This window comes from Megalobrama amblycephala, linkage group LG17 (assembly GCF_018812025.1).
Source record: "Megalobrama amblycephala isolate DHTTF-2021 linkage group LG17, ASM1881202v1, whole genome shotgun sequence".
NCBI lineage: Eukaryota > Metazoa > Chordata > Actinopteri > Cypriniformes > Xenocyprididae > Megalobrama > Megalobrama amblycephala.
In genome coordinates, this window is record NC_063060.1 from 43960604 (window position 1) to 43979484 (window position 18881).

General features: G+C 38.2%; 1 long non-coding RNA gene across 1 annotated transcript; it reads right to left on the reverse strand.

The window, feature by feature from the left end:
• Nucleotides 1–2319: 2319 nt before the first annotated feature.
• On the reverse strand, nt 2320–15391 carry LOC125250346. Its single transcript, XR_007180767.1, has 2 exons — nt 14797–15391; nt 2320–3096 (listed from the first exon to the last, which is right to left on the reverse strand). It is a non-coding gene; the product is annotated as an uncharacterized LOC125250346 (long non-coding RNA).
• Between the last annotated feature and the right edge of the window lie 3490 nt (nt 15392–18881).

Genomic DNA, 18881 nt, shown 5'->3' on the forward strand with positions numbered 1-18881 from the left:
AACTCATTTTCTCAGAGACAGAAATGTCCTAAGCAAGTGTCAAATTGGCTTCCAACCAAAATATCGCACATCAGACCATATATACACTCTCCATACCTTAATTGATAAGCAAATAAACCAAAACAAAAGCAAAATTTTCTCATGCTTTGTTGACTTCAAAAAAGCTTTCGACTCCATTTGGCATGAAGGTCTTTTTCTTCAATTAATCCAGTGCGGTATCGGAGGAAAAACATATGACATCATCAAATCAATGTACACAAACAACAAATTTGCTGTTAAATTTAGTAACAAACACACAGAATTCCTCCTTCAGTGTTGTGGAGTGAGACAGGGCTGTAGCTTAAGTCCTGCACTGTTCAATATATACATAAATGAGTTAGTGAGGGCTCTGGATCAGTCTGCAGCACCTGGTCTTACTCTACTAGACACTGAAGTCAAATGTCTCCTGTTTGCTGATGATCTGGTGCTGCTGTCTCCCACTAAAGAGGGTCTACAGCAGCATCTAGACCTCCTGCACAGCTTCTGTCAGTCATGGGCCCTATCAGTTAACCCCAAAAAGACAAAAATAATGATTTTCCGAAAAAGACCCAGCCGCCAAGACCAACATCATAGTTTTAAATTAGACAACATGCTCCTTGAGCACACGCAGAACTACACTTACCTTGGCATAAATATTAGTAACACAGGGAACTTTAATTAAGCTGTTAACGACCTGAAAGACAAGGCACAGAGAGCTTTTTACGCTATTAAGAGAAATATTAAAATTGACATCCCAATCAGAATCTGGATAAAAATAATTAAATCAGTAATAGAACCCATCGTGCTCTACGGGAGTGAAGTCTGGGGTCCACTCACAAACCAAGAGTTCACTAAATGGGACAAACACCCAATAGAGACTCTGCAGACCGAACTATGCAAAGTTTTGCTCCGAGTACAGCACAAAACCCCAAATAATGCCTGCAGAGCAGAATTAGGATTATAACCACTTATAATCACAATTCAAAAAAGGGCCATTAAATTCCATACCCACCTAAAAAATAGTGATAAACAGACCCTCCATCACAAAGCCCTGAACTACCAAGAGCTGACACCAGGAAGAAACGCCCTCGGCAAATTGGTCTTGGAGTTGACTACACAAACCACAACATGTCTGACTGAAAATAAAAACTTAGCCAGACCAAACCAAATAATTAAAACACAAAAAGAAAAATACCTAAAACATTGGACAGATGCAACAGCCCTACAAAGTAAATTGGTATGCTATTTGGCCCTAAACAGAAAATATGAATTGGCAGGATACCTCAGTACAGTGAGTGACCCTAAACTGAGAAAAGTCCTGAGCATGTACAGACTCAGTGAACACAATCTCATCATAGAGACAGGCAGACACAGACAGACCTGGCTACCACAGGAAGAGCGGCTGTGTCCCCACTGCACAGAGAATGAAGTGGAAACAGAACTGCACTTTCTAACATCCTGCCCTAAATATGCACAAATTAGGGACACTTTCTATCCCCATTTTACAACTCACCACAAAGACTTCCAACAGAAACCAAATGTGGACAAACTCCCATACCTGCTAGGAGAAAGCCCAGCAAGCTCAAACCTGGCCGCCAGGTATGTGAGGTCCTGTCACCAGGAAAGAGCCTCCAGCGGGACAGAACTACCAACACACTCACTAAATGCCTAGAGACACTTCTATAAATATTGTAAGATTTAACATTTTTATTGCAATTTTATTATTATTATTGCTATTTTATTGCTAGATTTTTTTTTTTTTTTTTACTTTACAGTGTTATTAATGCTTTGGCAATGTAAAGATTTCTTTCTCCATGCCAATAAAGCTATTTTGAATTTGAATTTGAGAAAGAGGAAAGTCAACATTTATGTTGTGTCTGCACCATTTGGGGTGATCACATCCTGAGCAAATGGTCATCAATTGTAGAACAAGAATAGGTGTGGGACACAGAGAACCATCTCAGACAATGAGGTGTCTCAACTTCCTTACCATACAGACCACAGCTGTTACAACAGGAGCAACTTAGTTTACATGAGTGGTAAACTGTAACAGGATAAAAGATTTGAGATTTAGAGGTTCAGGGTTCATTCCGACTCTGATGAACCCAAGGTGGTACATGTACTTTGTCACTGCTATTCTGCAATAAACTTCTTCATCAAGATCTTCAAAGTCCTCATCATTTTTTCTTATATTACCGAAATCTTAATTAGTTGTACAGTTACTGCAAAAAGTAACTACGCATTACTGCCCAACACTAGATGTCCGAGACCAATTCTGTCAAGAATCCCCAAATCAGTTACTTGATCCAAATACGTTTTATTGATCATAATTTATTATAAATATTTCCCTTTTGGGCTAATATTTGCCCTTTACATCAGAGATTGATTGATGGAATCTAAATTCATAAAACATCATGGCATGAATTTGCAGGAATAAGATATTCAAGAAAGAAAAATTCAACATTTAGTTTGATGTAAATACCAAAACACTAGATCACAAACTTACTCAGGAAGCACATTTAAGATGGCAAACATTACAGTTTTCTCAGATTAAGGCTAATAAAGTGGAAGACTATAACAGCAGTGGAAGTCTCATTAAAAAGTTTAGCTTGTTCTATAGACAAATTTATAGTCCAAAAAATCTTCCACTATAAACCGGTCAAACCTGATACTGACTTCTGTCTGATTTGATGCCAGTACTTCAGGTGCAACATTAGGTATTCTAAACACAATACAAAAAACAATGTATATATATAATGTGAATCTTTTACAAGAACAATGCAAGTACATCTAAAACTGTTTACACATTAAATTTCTATTTTCAAGGTACCTTTCTAAAGATTAGCATGTAAGAGAAATGCATTGGGAATCAGTATCTATCACCGCTTAATCGGCTAGTGATCACTGCAGGCAGCTGGTAGTGTACTGGAAAGATGCCATCTGTACATGTTTCTGTAAGCGTTCCACTTCCAAGTCTCTGAAATAATTATTTTCATCATTCTGAATGATGATCTCCTGCAGCTCGCCAATCTCTTTCTCCATCTTGTTCCTTAACTCTCTTTTCATTTTCTGCAGAGCCTGTTGGAAATGTATACTTTTAGAACAAATTATTTAGGAGAATTAAAAAATAAATAAATTACTGATTAATGATAAATTAAAAATGATTAAGTCAGCATAATTTGCAAGCAGTATAACAAATACTACCATTACCATACATGCCTTATAACAAATAAATCTGTTATATAAATATAATAAAAAAATACAATACAAAAAAAAAAAAAAAAAATATATATATATATATATATATATATATATATATATATATATATATGCTGCTACATACACACTTTCATGAAATAAACTTTTTCTAAAAGCCTTTCTATATATATATATATATATATATATATATATATATATATATATATATATATATATATATATATATATATATATATATATATATATATATATATATGCAGTGCTCAGCATAAATGAGTACACCCCCTTTGAAAAGTAACATTTGAAACAATATCTAAATGAACACAAAAACTATTTCCAAAATGTTGCCAAAACTAAGTTTACTATAACATCTGTTTAATTCATAACATGAAAGTAAGGTTAATAATATAGCTTAGATTACACATTTTTCTGTTTTACTCAAATTAGGGTGATATAAAAATTGAGTACACCCCACAACAAGAACTACTACATCTAGTACTTTGTATGGCCTCCATGACTTATTGTAAAGTGTTATCACTTTATTTTAAGGGTCCAGAATAATGCATTATTAAACATTAATTAATGATTAACTTGTTCACAATTAAGCATTAGTTAATTATTAATTACTAGTGTATTCATTCTTAACTTTACATTTTAAGGGCCCTAAATTATGCATTAGTTAATCATAAATAAATGAGTAATTAATGATTTACTTGTTCAAAATTATGCATTAGTTAAGCATGGACACAATAATAATTAATGATTAACTTAACATACAGTAGGGCATATTGGCCATTATTTCCAAATTATTAAACATTTGAAAGATACACATTTATGCTATAAATAAACAAAAATAACCTAGTAATTAATGATTAACTGAATGTACAGTAAATGCCTTTTTGTCATTATCTAACTTAATAAGCCACATATTATTTTTGTGTAGTGATGTGATTATATTTCTGTGCCATTCTATTAAGTTAACTAAACATTATGCTAGTAATTATGTTTAATTACTGATGGTTTTGCAGTTATAAATTGCTAAAATAGTATAAAGGCAATTTGACCCCCAAAGTGAAAGATATATTGTCTTAGTACTGTATTAATGGCCATAATGGCCATAATGGCCATTTAACCTTATTTATTGGCTTATTCTTGTCAATAATTTTGAATATCACTCAATAAGTGCCATAATTAATGAGGATTTAGCTTTCAATTTAGAATAGGAGGTCAAATTGCCTTTATAGTACTGTATTAATGGCAGTTTAGCCCGAATTATTGGCTTATTGTGGTCAATAAACTTGAATATCACTCAATAAGTGCCATAATTAATGTGGATATAACTTTCACTTTAGAATAGGGGGGTCAAATTGCCTTTATTAGTACTGTATTAATGGCAGTTTAGCCTTAATTATTTGGCTTATTCTGGTCAATAAACTTGAATATCACTCAATAAGTGTCATAATTAATGTGGATACCTTTCACTTCGGGGGTCAAATTGTCTTTATTATACTATTTTAGTATAATTTAATTATATAAGTATATTAAACAATTACTAGCTTATTGTTTAGTTAACTTAATGGCACAGAAATATAATTACATCACTACACAAAAATAATATATGGCTTATTAAGTTGTAGATAATGACTAAAAGGCATTTACTGTACATTCAGTTAATCATTAATTATTAGGTTATTTTTTTTATTTATAGCATAAATGTGTATCTTTCAAATGTGGCTAATATGCCCTACTATATGTTAAGTTAATCATTAATTACTATTGTGTCCATGCTTAATTGTGAACAAGTTAATCATTAATTAATGCTTAACTAATGCATTATTCTGGACCCTTAAAATAAAGTGTTACTAAATTTAATGTTTCCAAACTTTTGACAGGTACTGTATATATTATAAGATCTTGTTATACAAGTATAACAGACACAAGCCTATTATAGGGTTGTTGCTCTTCCTCACCACTAGGGGCACTAGAGGGTTTGGTATAAGTCCGGTCATAGAGTAGAAGGAGGGGGTGTGGTTGGTTAGAGCGGTCGCACGCGTTTCCGCTTGATATGAACGTGGAGGCGATAATGACGGCAAATTAAAAAAATTCAAGAAATGCGAAGGATAAATCTCATGGAAATAGATCTGGGAATGGATCAGAGACTTTAGGAATGGAGGAAACAGGTGAAGAGGAGGGTGATATGGAGGTAGTATGGACAAAGATAGAGGGAAGATCAGGAAGGAAGGGATTTAAAAAGAAGAAAAAAATGTAAGGTGGAAGGTTCAGATAGTAGTTTGTTAACTAGCGAGGAAGAAGGGGATCGAAGAAATAAGGACATGAATGGATTTAGGATAATATTAAAATTTAAAGAAGTTAGGAATCTCAGGAGTAAATCCGTTGACTTTGACATACGAGCTGAGAAAACTTGTCGGCATGATAGCATTTGCAAAAGTGTTACAAGATGGTGCTTTATTGATAGCCTGCATGAACGAAGAACAGAAAAATAAAGCCATAAAACTAAAAACAGTGGGAAAGCAGACGGTGTTGAGCTTTAAGATTGTAGGACAGAAGTCGTGAGTGTATGGTGTGATAAATGGAGTTCCAGTTGGAGTTACTATGGAGGATTTAAAAAAAAAAATCTAGATGGAGGAAAGGTCATTGATGCAATCCGTTTACAGATGAATAGGGAAGGAAGAAGATTGGATAGCCTGGCAGTGCATCTAAACTTTGAAGGAAAAGATCTGCCAGAACGAATTAAGATGGGCTTTATCAGCTACCCGTTGAGGTGTTACAATTGCCAGAGATATGGGCATACTGCATCAGTTTGTAAATCTAGTTTGTAAATCTACTGCATCAGTTTGTAAATCTACTCCTTAATCAGGTAGCGATCAAGATGGCGCTGCGCATGGCAGCCACAGTGCTTAGCTCTTCAGTGTTTGTTCTGTTTTTGTTAGTTTTTCCTGTTTTCTGTTTTTCAAACACCATCAGTTTTACCAGGGATGAACTGTTGAACATTCTGCAGTACACACCACAAAATCTTTTACCGGATTTCGATTATTCAGACGTTTTGTTGAATGTTGTAGTCGGCGGAGCGGCAGCACTGTTTAGACGCTTCAGGACGCGCAGACGGGGAAAACGCGCCGGCGCCCTCGTGAAGCTCAGACAGATTAAGAACGCCACTGCCTAGCATCCATCTGGCGAATCTCCGCTCTCTGCCCAACAAAACGAATGAACTCCTTCTGCTCTCCCAGACAAATAAGGATTTTTCGAACTCGGCTGCTCTGTGCTTCACGGAAACCTGGCTGAACGACGCCATTCCGGACAGCGTGTTAAGTCTGCCGGGCTTTCAGCTGTTTAGATCAGATCGCGACGCAGAATCAACGGGGAAATCGCGCGGCGGCGGGACGTGCTTTTACATCAACGAAAGGTGGTGTTCAGATGTAACAGTGTTAAAGAAGATGTGCTGTCCAGATCTTGAAACACTCTTCATTAACTGCAAGCTGTTCTATTCGCCGCGGGAGTTTTGCTCGTTCATTCTGGTGAGCGTCTACATTCCTCCGCAAGCGCACGTGAGCTCAGCTTTACAGATACTCGCTGATATGATCACAGAGAGCGAGCAACAACACCCGGACTCTGTTCTTATCATTCTTGGGGACTTTAATAAAGCGATTCTCTCACGTGAACTGCCCAAATACAGACAGCATGTTACTTGTCCCTCCAGAGACAGTGTCAGGATTGATAACTCGAGATTCAATTGCAAGTGACAAACTCCTTTATTAAGGAAATGCACAAGAGAAAATTAACAACGTGAGTGGTCGGAAGACTGTGGTACAGCTGGTTCTTTGGCAGCACAGGGACTACAATGGGCTGATCTCCATATGCAATCCAGCGCAGATCACCAGACAGATAAACATCCACTCTGAACAGAGGCTGGAACACCAGACGAGATAAACACCCACTCTGAACAGCGGCAGGAACCCCATACGAGATAAACATCCACTCAGAACAGCGGCAGGAACCCAGGAGACGAAAGGCAGAACTGAAAGGAACACAGCGTGAGCCCACAGAACAATCCGACAATGAACGAACAAACACAGAGACATTAATCATGTTAATCATTGCCCAGCAACCACACATGACAGTCAAGACATACACACACACACACACACACACACACACACACCACAACAACAGAACAGGAATCCACAGACCTGCGAACCGTGACAGACAGCAATATACTCGACCATTGTTACACAGCAATAAAGGATGCATATCACTCTGTCCCACGGGCAGCTTTGGGGCTCTCTGATCACTGTTTAGTTCATCTCATACCAACCTACAGGCAGAAACTGAAATCAGCTAAACCAGTAGCAAGGACTGTAAAGAGATGGACTACTGAAACAGAGCGGGCTTTACAAGCCTGTTTCGAATGGACTGATTGGAGTGTTTTTGAAGCTGCTGCCACCGATCAGGACGAGCTCACAGAGACTGTAACTTCATATATCAGTTTCTGTGAGGATCTGTGCATTCCTACAAAGACTCATTTATCTTACAACAACGACAAACCCTGGTTCACTGCAAAACTCAGCCAGCTCCGTCAGGCCAAAGAAGATGCTCGCAGAAAAGGGGACAGAGTCTTGTGCAAACAGGCCAAATACACACTGGAAAAGGAGATCAGAGTGGCAAAGAGGAATTATTCTGATAAACTTCAGAATCAGTTCGCTTCTAATGACACGGCTTCAGTGTGGAAAGGTCTGTAAGACATCACCAACTACAAGACACCATCCCCCAGCTCTGTGAAGAATCAACGACTGGCAGACAATCTGAATGAGTTTTATTGCAGGTTTGAAAAAACACCATCCACACCTCCAACAACCCCCCTCTCCCCCACACCTGCAATTCAGTTAAGTGAAGATGACGTGCGCCAGGTCTTCAGAAAGAACAAGAGAAGAAAGGCACCAGGCCCAGACAGTGTTTCATCAGCCTGTCTGAAAACCTGCGCTGACCAGCTGGCCCCCATCTTCACACAGATCTGTCAGTGGATCACCAGCTTCCTGACAGACAGGCAGCAGCTAGTGAGGCTGGGAAAATTCTCATCCAGCACCCTCACCATCAGCACCGGCGCCCCTCAGGGCTGTGTTCTCTCCCCACTGCTCTTCTCCCTGTACACCAACGACTGCACCCCTCTGTCAAGCTCCTGAAGTTTGCACATGACACCACACTGATCGGCCTCATCCAGGACGATGACGAGTCTGCTTACAGACTGGAGGTTGAACAGCTGGCTGTCTGGTGCAGTCTTAACAACCTGGAGCTCAACACACTCAAGACAGTGGAGATGATCGTGGACTTCAGGAGAAACCCCCCTGCACTCCCCCCACTCACCATCATGAACAGCACTGTGACTGCAGTGGAGTCGTTCAGGTTCCTGGGCACCACCATCTCCCAGGACCTGAAGTGGGACAACCACATCGAGTCCATTGTGAAAAAGGCCCAGCAGAGGTTGTACTTCCTTCGCCAGCTGAGGAAGTGCAACCTACCACAGGAGCTGCTGAAACAGTTCTACTCTGCCATCATCGAATCCATCCTTTCCACTTCAATTACCGTCTGGTTCAGCTCAGCTACCAAATCTGACCTCAGAAGACTACAGAGGGTAGTCCGGTCTGCTGAGCGAATCATTGGCACAACCCTCCCCACTCTCCAAGAACTGTACTTATCCAGAGTGAGAAAAAGGGCAAAGAAGATCACTCTGGACCCCTCACATCCAGCACACTCCCTCTTTGAACTGTTGCCATCCGGTCGACGCTACAGAGCCCTGAACACCAGAATGACCAGACACAGGAACAGTTTCTTCCCTCAAGCAATCCATCTCATGAACACTTGACAAACACGGAACACACAACACTATTACACATTATTTACTTAAACACTTATTTATATCTCAATTTGCACACATAACTGTACATACAATTGTCTATAATATATATTGTTTTTCGCTTTTTTTGCACTTTGTCTATCTTGTAAATTTGTATATTATTATTTTATTCTTTTTATCATGTGTCTTGTCTTGTCGCTGTTACTCTGTTGCACTGTGGAGCTTCTGTCATTAAAACAAATTCCTAGTATGTGTAAACAACATACCTGGCAATACAGCTCTTTCTGATTCTGATTCTGATTCTAAAACAAGGTGTGTGCGATGTGGAGGGGAGCATGAATTTGGGAAGTGCGGTGAAGGAGTAGAATTGAAATGTTGTAATTGTGGAGGCAGACATAATGTGGCGTATGGAGGATGTGAGGTGAGGAAAAGGGCAGTACAGGTGCAACAGGAAAAGGTAAAGAATAACCTAACGTATGCTGAGGCTGCGAAGGTAGTGAATTATAGGAGTAAGCCGAGTAGGACGGAAAGAGTGATGTATGAAAAAAGAAATGAAGGAACAGGAAGAACTGATGAGAGAGGGGTAACAGAAGATACAATGTTAGTAAATAAGAAATGTTTTGTGCTCTTTATGGTAGAAGTAATTAACTGCACAGCCCAAGCAGAAAGAAGATCAGAAAAGATACAAATAATTGTCAAAGCAGCAGAATGGGTTGGATAGCATAAATATGGCAATCATCTTGCAATGGAATGCAAGAAGCCTTTGTGGTAATGGTCAAGAATTTAAAGGATATATAAGTGAAATGAAGGAGAAGCCAGATGTTATATGTATACAAGAAACTTGGCTAAATTCTAGATTAGATTTTGTTTTAAAGGGATAAAGTGTGAGAATGGAAGGTGGTAAAGGTGGAGGTTGTGTCACATTTATAAAAGAGGGAATGTCATACAGAGTATATAGTTGTAAAAATATGGTTAGGATTGAAGAATTATGTCATAGTAAACTTTTACAATCCATGTAAAAGACTAACACAGGTCAGTCTGGAAGAAATAAAAGGATTAAGTGAGGAAAGAGTAATATGGTGCGGTGATTTTAATGCCCATAATACTTTATGGGGAGGGTCATCAACAGATATAAATGGCCTAATCATTGAAGAGTTGATATAAAGGAAAAACCTGGTTTGTATAAACGATGGAAGTTGCACACGTTTGGATGTAAACACAGGTAGGGAATCAGCAGTAGATCTTACAATTGTTTCGAATGTGTTGGGTGGAATTATAAGTTGGGAGGTTTTAAAGATGTGCTCAATTGGGAGTGATCATTTTCCTCTAATTAGTGTAATTGTAAATAATGGATACAGGAATATCAATCAAGGAAATATAGGAAAATGGAAGTATGAGAAAGGTGACTGGGAAAAATTCAAAAAGGTCAGTGAGGAAGGATTGAAATTGATAAAGATGGATGACGATATAGGAATTGAAAGGATATATACAGAGTTAGTAGCAGTAATTCTTAATGCTGCAAGTGAATGTATTCCAAAAAGTACAGGAAAGAGAGTGGGGAAAATAGTCCCATGGTGGAATGAGAGATGTACAGAAGCAGTTAGAAGCAAAAGGAAGGCATTCAAAATACTAAAGAGAACTCATAATTGGCAAAACATGATGATGTATAAGAAAACTCAGGCAGTAACTAGGAAAATAATAAGGGAAGTGAAGAAAGAATTTTGGAGATTATTTTGTGAAGAAATTGGGAAAAGTACGCCAGTAGAGGAAGTATGGAGTATGATTAAAAAGATGAGTGGAATTAGGAGACAATATGACTATCCAAGGTTAAGTACTGGGGCGGAAATTGCAGTATTGTGATAAGGATAAAGCAGAAATGTTCAGAAATTAGTTTTCAAAAGTAAATAGCTCAGGTAATTTGACAAAGGAAAGTAAGGATATGAGAGAGAAGTTGCTAATCGAGTATCCATATATAAGGGGAAAAAAAGAGAGCTACAACTAGCCCATTAGATGTTCTGTTTTCATTTCCAGAGCTAAAATGAGCATTAAAAAACACTAAGGCTTCAACCCCAGGACAAGATGGAGTTAGTTATGATATGTTAAAAAAGTTAAGTGATCAATCACTGAGAATAATTCTGGAATTTTATAACAGGATATGGGAGGAAGGGGTTTTACCCCAGTAATTTAAATCCTCTAAATTACAGACCAATAGCTTTAACATCACATTTATGTAAATTAATGGAAAAAATGATTACAGATCGACTGACGTATAATATGGAGAAAAATTGTTTTTTCTCTCCATATCAAAGTGGATTTAGGTGTGGGAGAGGAACAATGGATTCAATTATTAATTTAGAATCCGATATTAGGAAAGCTTTAATCAATAAAGAAACAGTGGTTGCTGTGTTCTTTGATGTTGAGAAAGCTTATATGTTATGGAAAGAGGGTTTGTTAATAAAATTAGATAAAAATGGAATAGGTGGAAGATTATATAATTGGATTAAAGAGTTTTTAATTGAAAGAAATATTAAAGTAAAGGTTGGGGAGTATGTATCAAGGAAAGGAATTATTGACAATGGTACTCCACAAGGGAGTGTCATTAGTCCTTTGTTATTTATAATTATGATAAATTATGTATTTGCAACAATAGAGAGAAATATTAATAAATCATTGTTTGCAGATGATGGAGCCTTGTGGCTTAGAGGTAGGAATGTCAAGTACATTGTTAATAAAATGCAGTCTGCTTTATTAGATGTTGAGAAATGGTCTTATAAATGGGGTTTTAAATTTTCTGTAGACAAAACCAAATATATTTTCTTTACAAATAAAAGGATAAGTATAGATCTAAAACTGAAGCTATATGATAAAGAATTAGAACAAGTCAAAGTGATCAGATTTTTAGGTATGTGGTTTGATACAAAGATTACTTGGAATACACATATAAATAAGATGGAGGAAAAATGTAAAAGGATTTTGAATGTAATGAGGTGTATTTCAGGGCATGAGTGGGGAGTGTTACAAATGCGTTGCTGAAGCAGGGATTAGGCAGATAACAAACTTCTAAACGTAGGGCATTTATTAGGCAAGTAAGCAGAACAGCAAACACATTAACCAGGTATACAAACAACAATATAACAACAAGAACGGACAGGGAGTGCAGGGAGTGAGTCCAACTTAAAGGGAGTGCTAATGACGAGGAACAGGTGCCGGGGATCCAGGAAAGGGGGGAAGCTGATGAGGGAAGTGCAAACAGGTGTGCAAACAAGGAGGGTCATGGGAACTGGAGTCCAGGACAAGCGTGACTATGACATTACCTCCCCCTCCCCGGCAGGTGCGTCCTTGCGCCTAAGATGTAACAACGGGGGAGATGGGGTGGGCGCTGTGGAGACCTACACGTAGACCTATATGGGTCAGGAGTCTCGGGCGGCCGTGGTGGGTCAGGGGCCGTGGGCAGCCATGGTGGATCCTGAGCCCCACCCACATGTGTTCCACCCACATGTGTTCCACCCACGGGTACATAGGTGCTGATAATCCCTTGCAGGCATGGGGACAATGAAAATACCCATTAGAATGATGAATTCCAGTCAGTTGGGTCCGTTCTTCTGTTACAAATGCGTTGCTGAAGCAGGGATTAGGCAGATAACGGACTTCCACAAATGTAGGGCATTTATTAGGCAAGTAAGCAGAACAGCAAACACATTAACCAGGTATACAAACAACAACATAACAACAAGAACGGACAGGGAGTGCAGGGAGTGAGTCCAACTTAAAGGGAGTGCTAATGACAAGGAACAGGTGCCGGGGATCCAGGAAAGGCGGGAAGCTGATGAGGGAAGTGCAAACACGTGTGCAAACAAGGAGGATCATGGGAACTGGAGTCCAGGACAGGCGTGACTGTGACAGTGAGCTGATATACTGGCATTAAAAACCATTTATTCAACAATGATAAGAGCAATACTAGATTATGGATGTTTGGCTTATGGATCAGCAGCTAAGACACAGTTAGGAAAATTGGAAAGGATTCAGTCGAAGGCTTTGAGAATCTGTTGTGGAGCTTATCCTTCCTCCCCTGTTTCAGCGTTACAGGTGGAGATGAGGGAGTTGCCAGTTCACTTAAGAAGGAAGCAACTGTTTTTGACGTACTAGGCTAACATAAAAGGTCAAGAGGATAATCATAATCATCCAATAAAAGGATTACTTGAGGCAAGTGTTACGGTATACAGGAGACAGACACAGATGTAACAGGTAATGGATGTTTATTTGACCACAGTAGAGCAGGTGAACACACACAGGTGAGTGAACTGGTTGAATAGAGGTTTGAGCAGGTAGTATGAGGAATAGTTACTGTCCTTTCTCTTTGCAGGTAGATGTATGTTGGAGCTTGGGGATCGCTGGAGCACAGAGGAGATCGCTGGAGAACTGAGGAGCTGACTGGAACACACCCACACAGCAGACGAGGCACACAGAGGGAAGGAGACACGCTTGAGACAGGTGAGTATACGAAGAGGAGTCCTTGAGGTAAGCATAACATAGGGTATATGCGAACGAGACCGGACGTGGAGTGCTGTGTGCGTGTGGGCTTTATGGTGCTGTTGATGAGTGAAGAGATGAGGTGCAGGTGGCGGTGATCAGTACTCTGGTGATGGCGTGCGTTGTGGTTGGAGGTTGGAACCTGACGTGTCTGTGACAGTACCCCCCCCCTCCACGACCCGCTCCAGAGGGCAGAGGACCCCGATGCCGTGGTGGTCGTCCTCTTCCCCGCGGTGCCGGTCTCTCAGGGTGACTGTCGTGGAATGTTTGGAGTAAGCTGGGGGTCTAAGATGTCATTCCTTGATGTACAATCACTGATGAACACCTTTGGTTTTAATGAGTAAATTAGCCAAAATATTTATTCCTGCCGGTATTTTAGTCTGCAATGTCAAAATCACTAACATTAATTTTTTTTTTCTAAGAGCAGACCAGAATGAAAATATTACATTTTTAATCGTGTGTGTTTGCTCCTTATATATATATATATATATATATATATATATATATATGCCTAGTAATGACTGTTTAATGACAGTAGCATGTCCGCTTTGTGTAAAGGTCTTTCTTTTAATTTTCGATGCATAGACTGTAGCCTAAGACTATCCCACGTTTTGAAATTAACTCTCACTTTAAATTTTCTAATGGTTTTTAAGGATGTTAAAATGTTATATAATAATGTTATTGTTGTTTTACTTCGTCCTTTCATCGTTTACAAACCAACATTTTATTATTACAGTCACTTTCCAATCCGTCCCTTTGCGCCACCTGGCGGTAGTTTTTTACACGCGACTGAATTTCAGTTAACGCAACAGCCCTGCGGCGACGGTATGCGCGGCGGTAATACCCATTTTGGTTGTCCACCTACTGTATATATATATATATATATATGATATTTTGCATTCCATGTGAGTCTCTGAGTTGTGTTATGTTTTGTTAGACAGATTACGTTATTGCAATAGGTTTCCTTTTTATAAATATGTTCTATGACTAGTTTGGGGTTTAGTTAAATCAGAAACGGTTATACACGATCATGTGGCATTCTCTACAGTTGTAATGACAAGTTGAAGACTCCTAGACAATATTGGACTGAAACAAATAATACACAAACGGGTTAAATATTAATTTCCAGTTTTTGGTTCATGAAGTCAGCACACACTCACCTTTTCCTGTGCTTTCGTACGGATTTGTATGTCTTGCCTTTCATGGGCTAAGGTTTCAGCCAATAAAGAAAACTGCAAAAGGACAAAAAGTACTTAATACATTACACAAATTACTGTATAGGGCCAACATAATTTGAATCAAAGCACTAAATATGTGAAAATGAAATAACAGTGTTGTAATTGTATATACCTGATAAGAAGTCGCAATTAGCATTAACACATTAGCTGAAAATATGTATTAATATTTCATACTCTGCGTGTTTAAGAGCAGTCCATGGAACATCAATGGCTGCCTTAGGTTTAATATTCTGTCCCAAAGATGATCAGATCACTGTTGCCAGAGAAAATGTGCGTGCTATATTTGTTTTTAGTCATGTTAAGGGCCCTTAAAGCCCCTGAAATCTTGGAAAATCAATGTTACATTTGTAACATAATAAAACCCAAAATGACACTGACCAAGCAAATAAATATAGTAAAACTACAGGATAAAACAACAAATTATTGTCATGGTTTTTGCCACAAAATACATTTTATTATGCCCTGAAATGTCATACTCTCTTTCTCCTGCTTTCTCTCTCACTCAAACACACACACAGAGTACGGACACACACTCTCACACACACACACACACACACACACACACACACACACACACACACACACACACACACACACACACACACACACACACACACACAGAAATGTATTGTCAGGGCTGCTTTGACAAATTAATCAGTAAAATAGTTTAGCAATTTAAAAGCTACATTAAATTTCTCACCAGCGAGGTAATAATGGTGCATGTGCAGTTTTTGAGGTAGATAAACTAAAAGTTTTGCTTTTAGTAGAGACAATGTTGCCGAACACTGTTGAGAGATGCACAGACTTAGGTAGGCTACTGCACATATACTTATTCTCTCCTTCATTCTCTCTCTCTCTCTCTCTCTCTCTCTCATAACTGCATTAATAACTGAATTACAGGGTACTTCATTTCCCTGAAAATAATTGAACACTTTAGAACGTTCGTCAACCATTCAGATTCAAGCATTCAACAGCCGCTTAGTATAAATTCATTTAATTACTTAAATATATACTGGTGGGAAAATACTAAACCATAATGAGCCATAAAGCACTGGCAAAAGTAATGATTGTGAATATGTTTTGAAAAAAATAGCAAGGAGACATTTTAATAATTTATCAATTATTATGTTTCTTTAATTATTCTGTGTCGGCTGCAAAGATGAAGTTGATAAAATTTTGGTCGACTAAGCCTCTTCTCGTCGACTATTAGGGGACAGCCCTAATAGGAACATCTTTCAGGTTTGACTATTGTCTTAAGCACATTGCACTGCCCATTGAGGCACACATTCACCTATGCCTCAAAAGGACATTCTCAGGCCATCACGCCTATGGAAGTGCATCAGTAGTGCCATGGAAGCAGTATATCACAGTACCATACTACAAAGAAACTGCTGGTTTATTAGCCCAGGAATGCTGCACAGACTAACAAACATGAAATTAATATAATATAGCATGTATTAATCCCATGGCATTACATCCCGCATTCAATCATATGTTATAACTAATCCTGACAAATTAAAAGGATCAAACTAAAACATAATTAATTTCCAACACCACACTGTATACAACTATTAGTCTTTGCATTAATGTTGCAATAGCAACAATACTACTAATGGGTTTGTAATACTGTGCATATTACAGACTTTAAGATGATGATGACGGGAAGATATGAGTGAATAAGATGAAATATCATTGAGAGATGACAAAAGTGTTAATATACACTATATTGTCAAAAGTGTTAAGACGCCTGCCTTTACATACACATGAACTTTAATGACATCCCATTCTTAATTGGTAGGGTTTAATATGGAGTTGGTCCACCCTTTGCAGCTATAACAGCCTCAACTCTTCTGGGAATGCTTTTCACAAGGTTTAGGAGTGCGTTTATGGAAATTTTTGACCATTCTTCTAGAAGCGCATTTGTGAGGTCCCCAAACTGTTCCAACAAAGTTGGGAGCATGAAATTGTCCAAAATGTCTTGGTATGCTGAAGCATTAAGAGTTTTCCCTTCACCTGGAACTAAGGGACTGGTGGATCCAAAATGGTCAATATTCATATTCATGCATTTTATTCATATTTATGTTAATCATTTATAGCTTATGATTTATCAATATTCCTTCTGATTTCATATATTCATGTACTACTATATTAATTCTCATCATATTTTCAAGTATTTACTTGTTATTGTACCCTTATGGTTATTCTTATTTTATCTCAAAGAGTATGTATGCTTGTTATATTCAGTTGTTTTTTTAAAGTGTTTCGATGTGACAGGCCATGTTGACACATTTGTGCAAAGTATGTCTTATTATTTCTGCTGACATGTAATAATGTAAGATCTGCCAAAATTCCCTTAAGGGGGTCAGAACATCCCCTATATCTATTTTTATCTATTTTGACACTTGACCAGTCTATGACATAATGGGTAAATCCATTTGACCTTTTTTGATTAGAAAAAAACATAAGTTTGAGTGGGATGTAAATTTCCCTATTCTTATGGTATAAAACGTCGTTGATGGTGGGGCTTTTTCTCCTTTGCTCTTTCCTTTGCTCTCCCTTGCTCTTCTGCTTCTTCTCTCCTATCTGCAAATGTCTTAATTCTGTATATTCTATATATCTATTAGATATAATACTCTGGATTTTATAATACTCTAAATTTTATCATTAACTATTAATTACTTCTTTCTGATCGTTATTTTACCTTTTGGTTTTATTAAATATTTTCATTATCGATTAAAGTTTGAGTGTTAGGCTAAATTTAATTGCAATAAATAATAATTTTTCCTTCAACGTCATCAACTGCCTGGATTTCATTTTCTCAAGTTTTTGCATCAGGGGCCAAGCCCAATCCCTGAAAAACAACCCCACCCCTCAATCCCCCCTCCACCAAACTTTACACTTGGCACAATCCAGTCAGGCAAGTACAGTTCTCCTGGCAACCGCCAAACTCAGACTCATCCATTGGATTGCCAGACAGAGAAGCGTGATTCGTCACTCCAGAGAACATGTCTCCACTGCTCTAAAGTCCAGTGGTGGCGTGCTTTACACCACTGCATCCAACACTTTGTATTGCACTTGGTGATGTAAGGCTTGGATGCAGCTGCTCGGCCATGGAAACCCATTCCATGAAGCTCACTATGCACTGTTCTTGAGCTAATCTGAAGGCCACATGAAGTTTCGAGGTCTGTAGCTATTGACTCTGCATAAAGTTGGAGACTTCTGCACACTGTGTGCCTCAACATGCGCTGACCACGCTCTGTGATTTTATGTGGCCTACCACTTCATGGCTTCTTTCACAAATGTTTGTAGAAGCAGTCTGCATGCCTAGGTGCTTGATTTTATACACATGTGGCCATAGAAGTGATTGGAACACCTGAATTCAATGATCTGGAGGGGTGTCCCAATACTTTTGTCAATATAGTGTATATTGATAGACTTTTATTATAGATATCAAGGCCTATATACAACAAAAGATAAAAATGCTTCTAAAAAAATAATTTAATATATACCTATCAATAAGCACTTAATACAAGTAACTATTAAATAAACTAAATAATAATAATAACAATAGAGATGAAAAATTGTCTGACTAAAATCTGTTTGCTACCATTTAGTGCAGGCCTGGCGCCACAAGGGGGCATTACCCCCTCAGATCTGATTTGTGTCCTTCCCAGTTTCAATTTGTCACCCCTCCACCGCCAAAATGCAATCAGTTTCAACCCTTTTACACGTACAATCACACCGGTATGATTTTCAGTGCGTTACGTGATCAACTGCTAAATTCAACTGTGTTTTCGCGATTTGGGTGGTGCTGAGCCAGAGACGGATGCACTAACTACTCAGTGTCAACCACATAATGTTTATTTTAGGTTTAAGACATTTAAATACACATGAACAAAATTATATAGTTTATATTTTTATTATATTTATAGTTTGTTAAATATACATTGATGTTTGTGGAAGCAGCAATAATAGTCCTTTCTAAAATAATTTAAAGAGTTTTATTC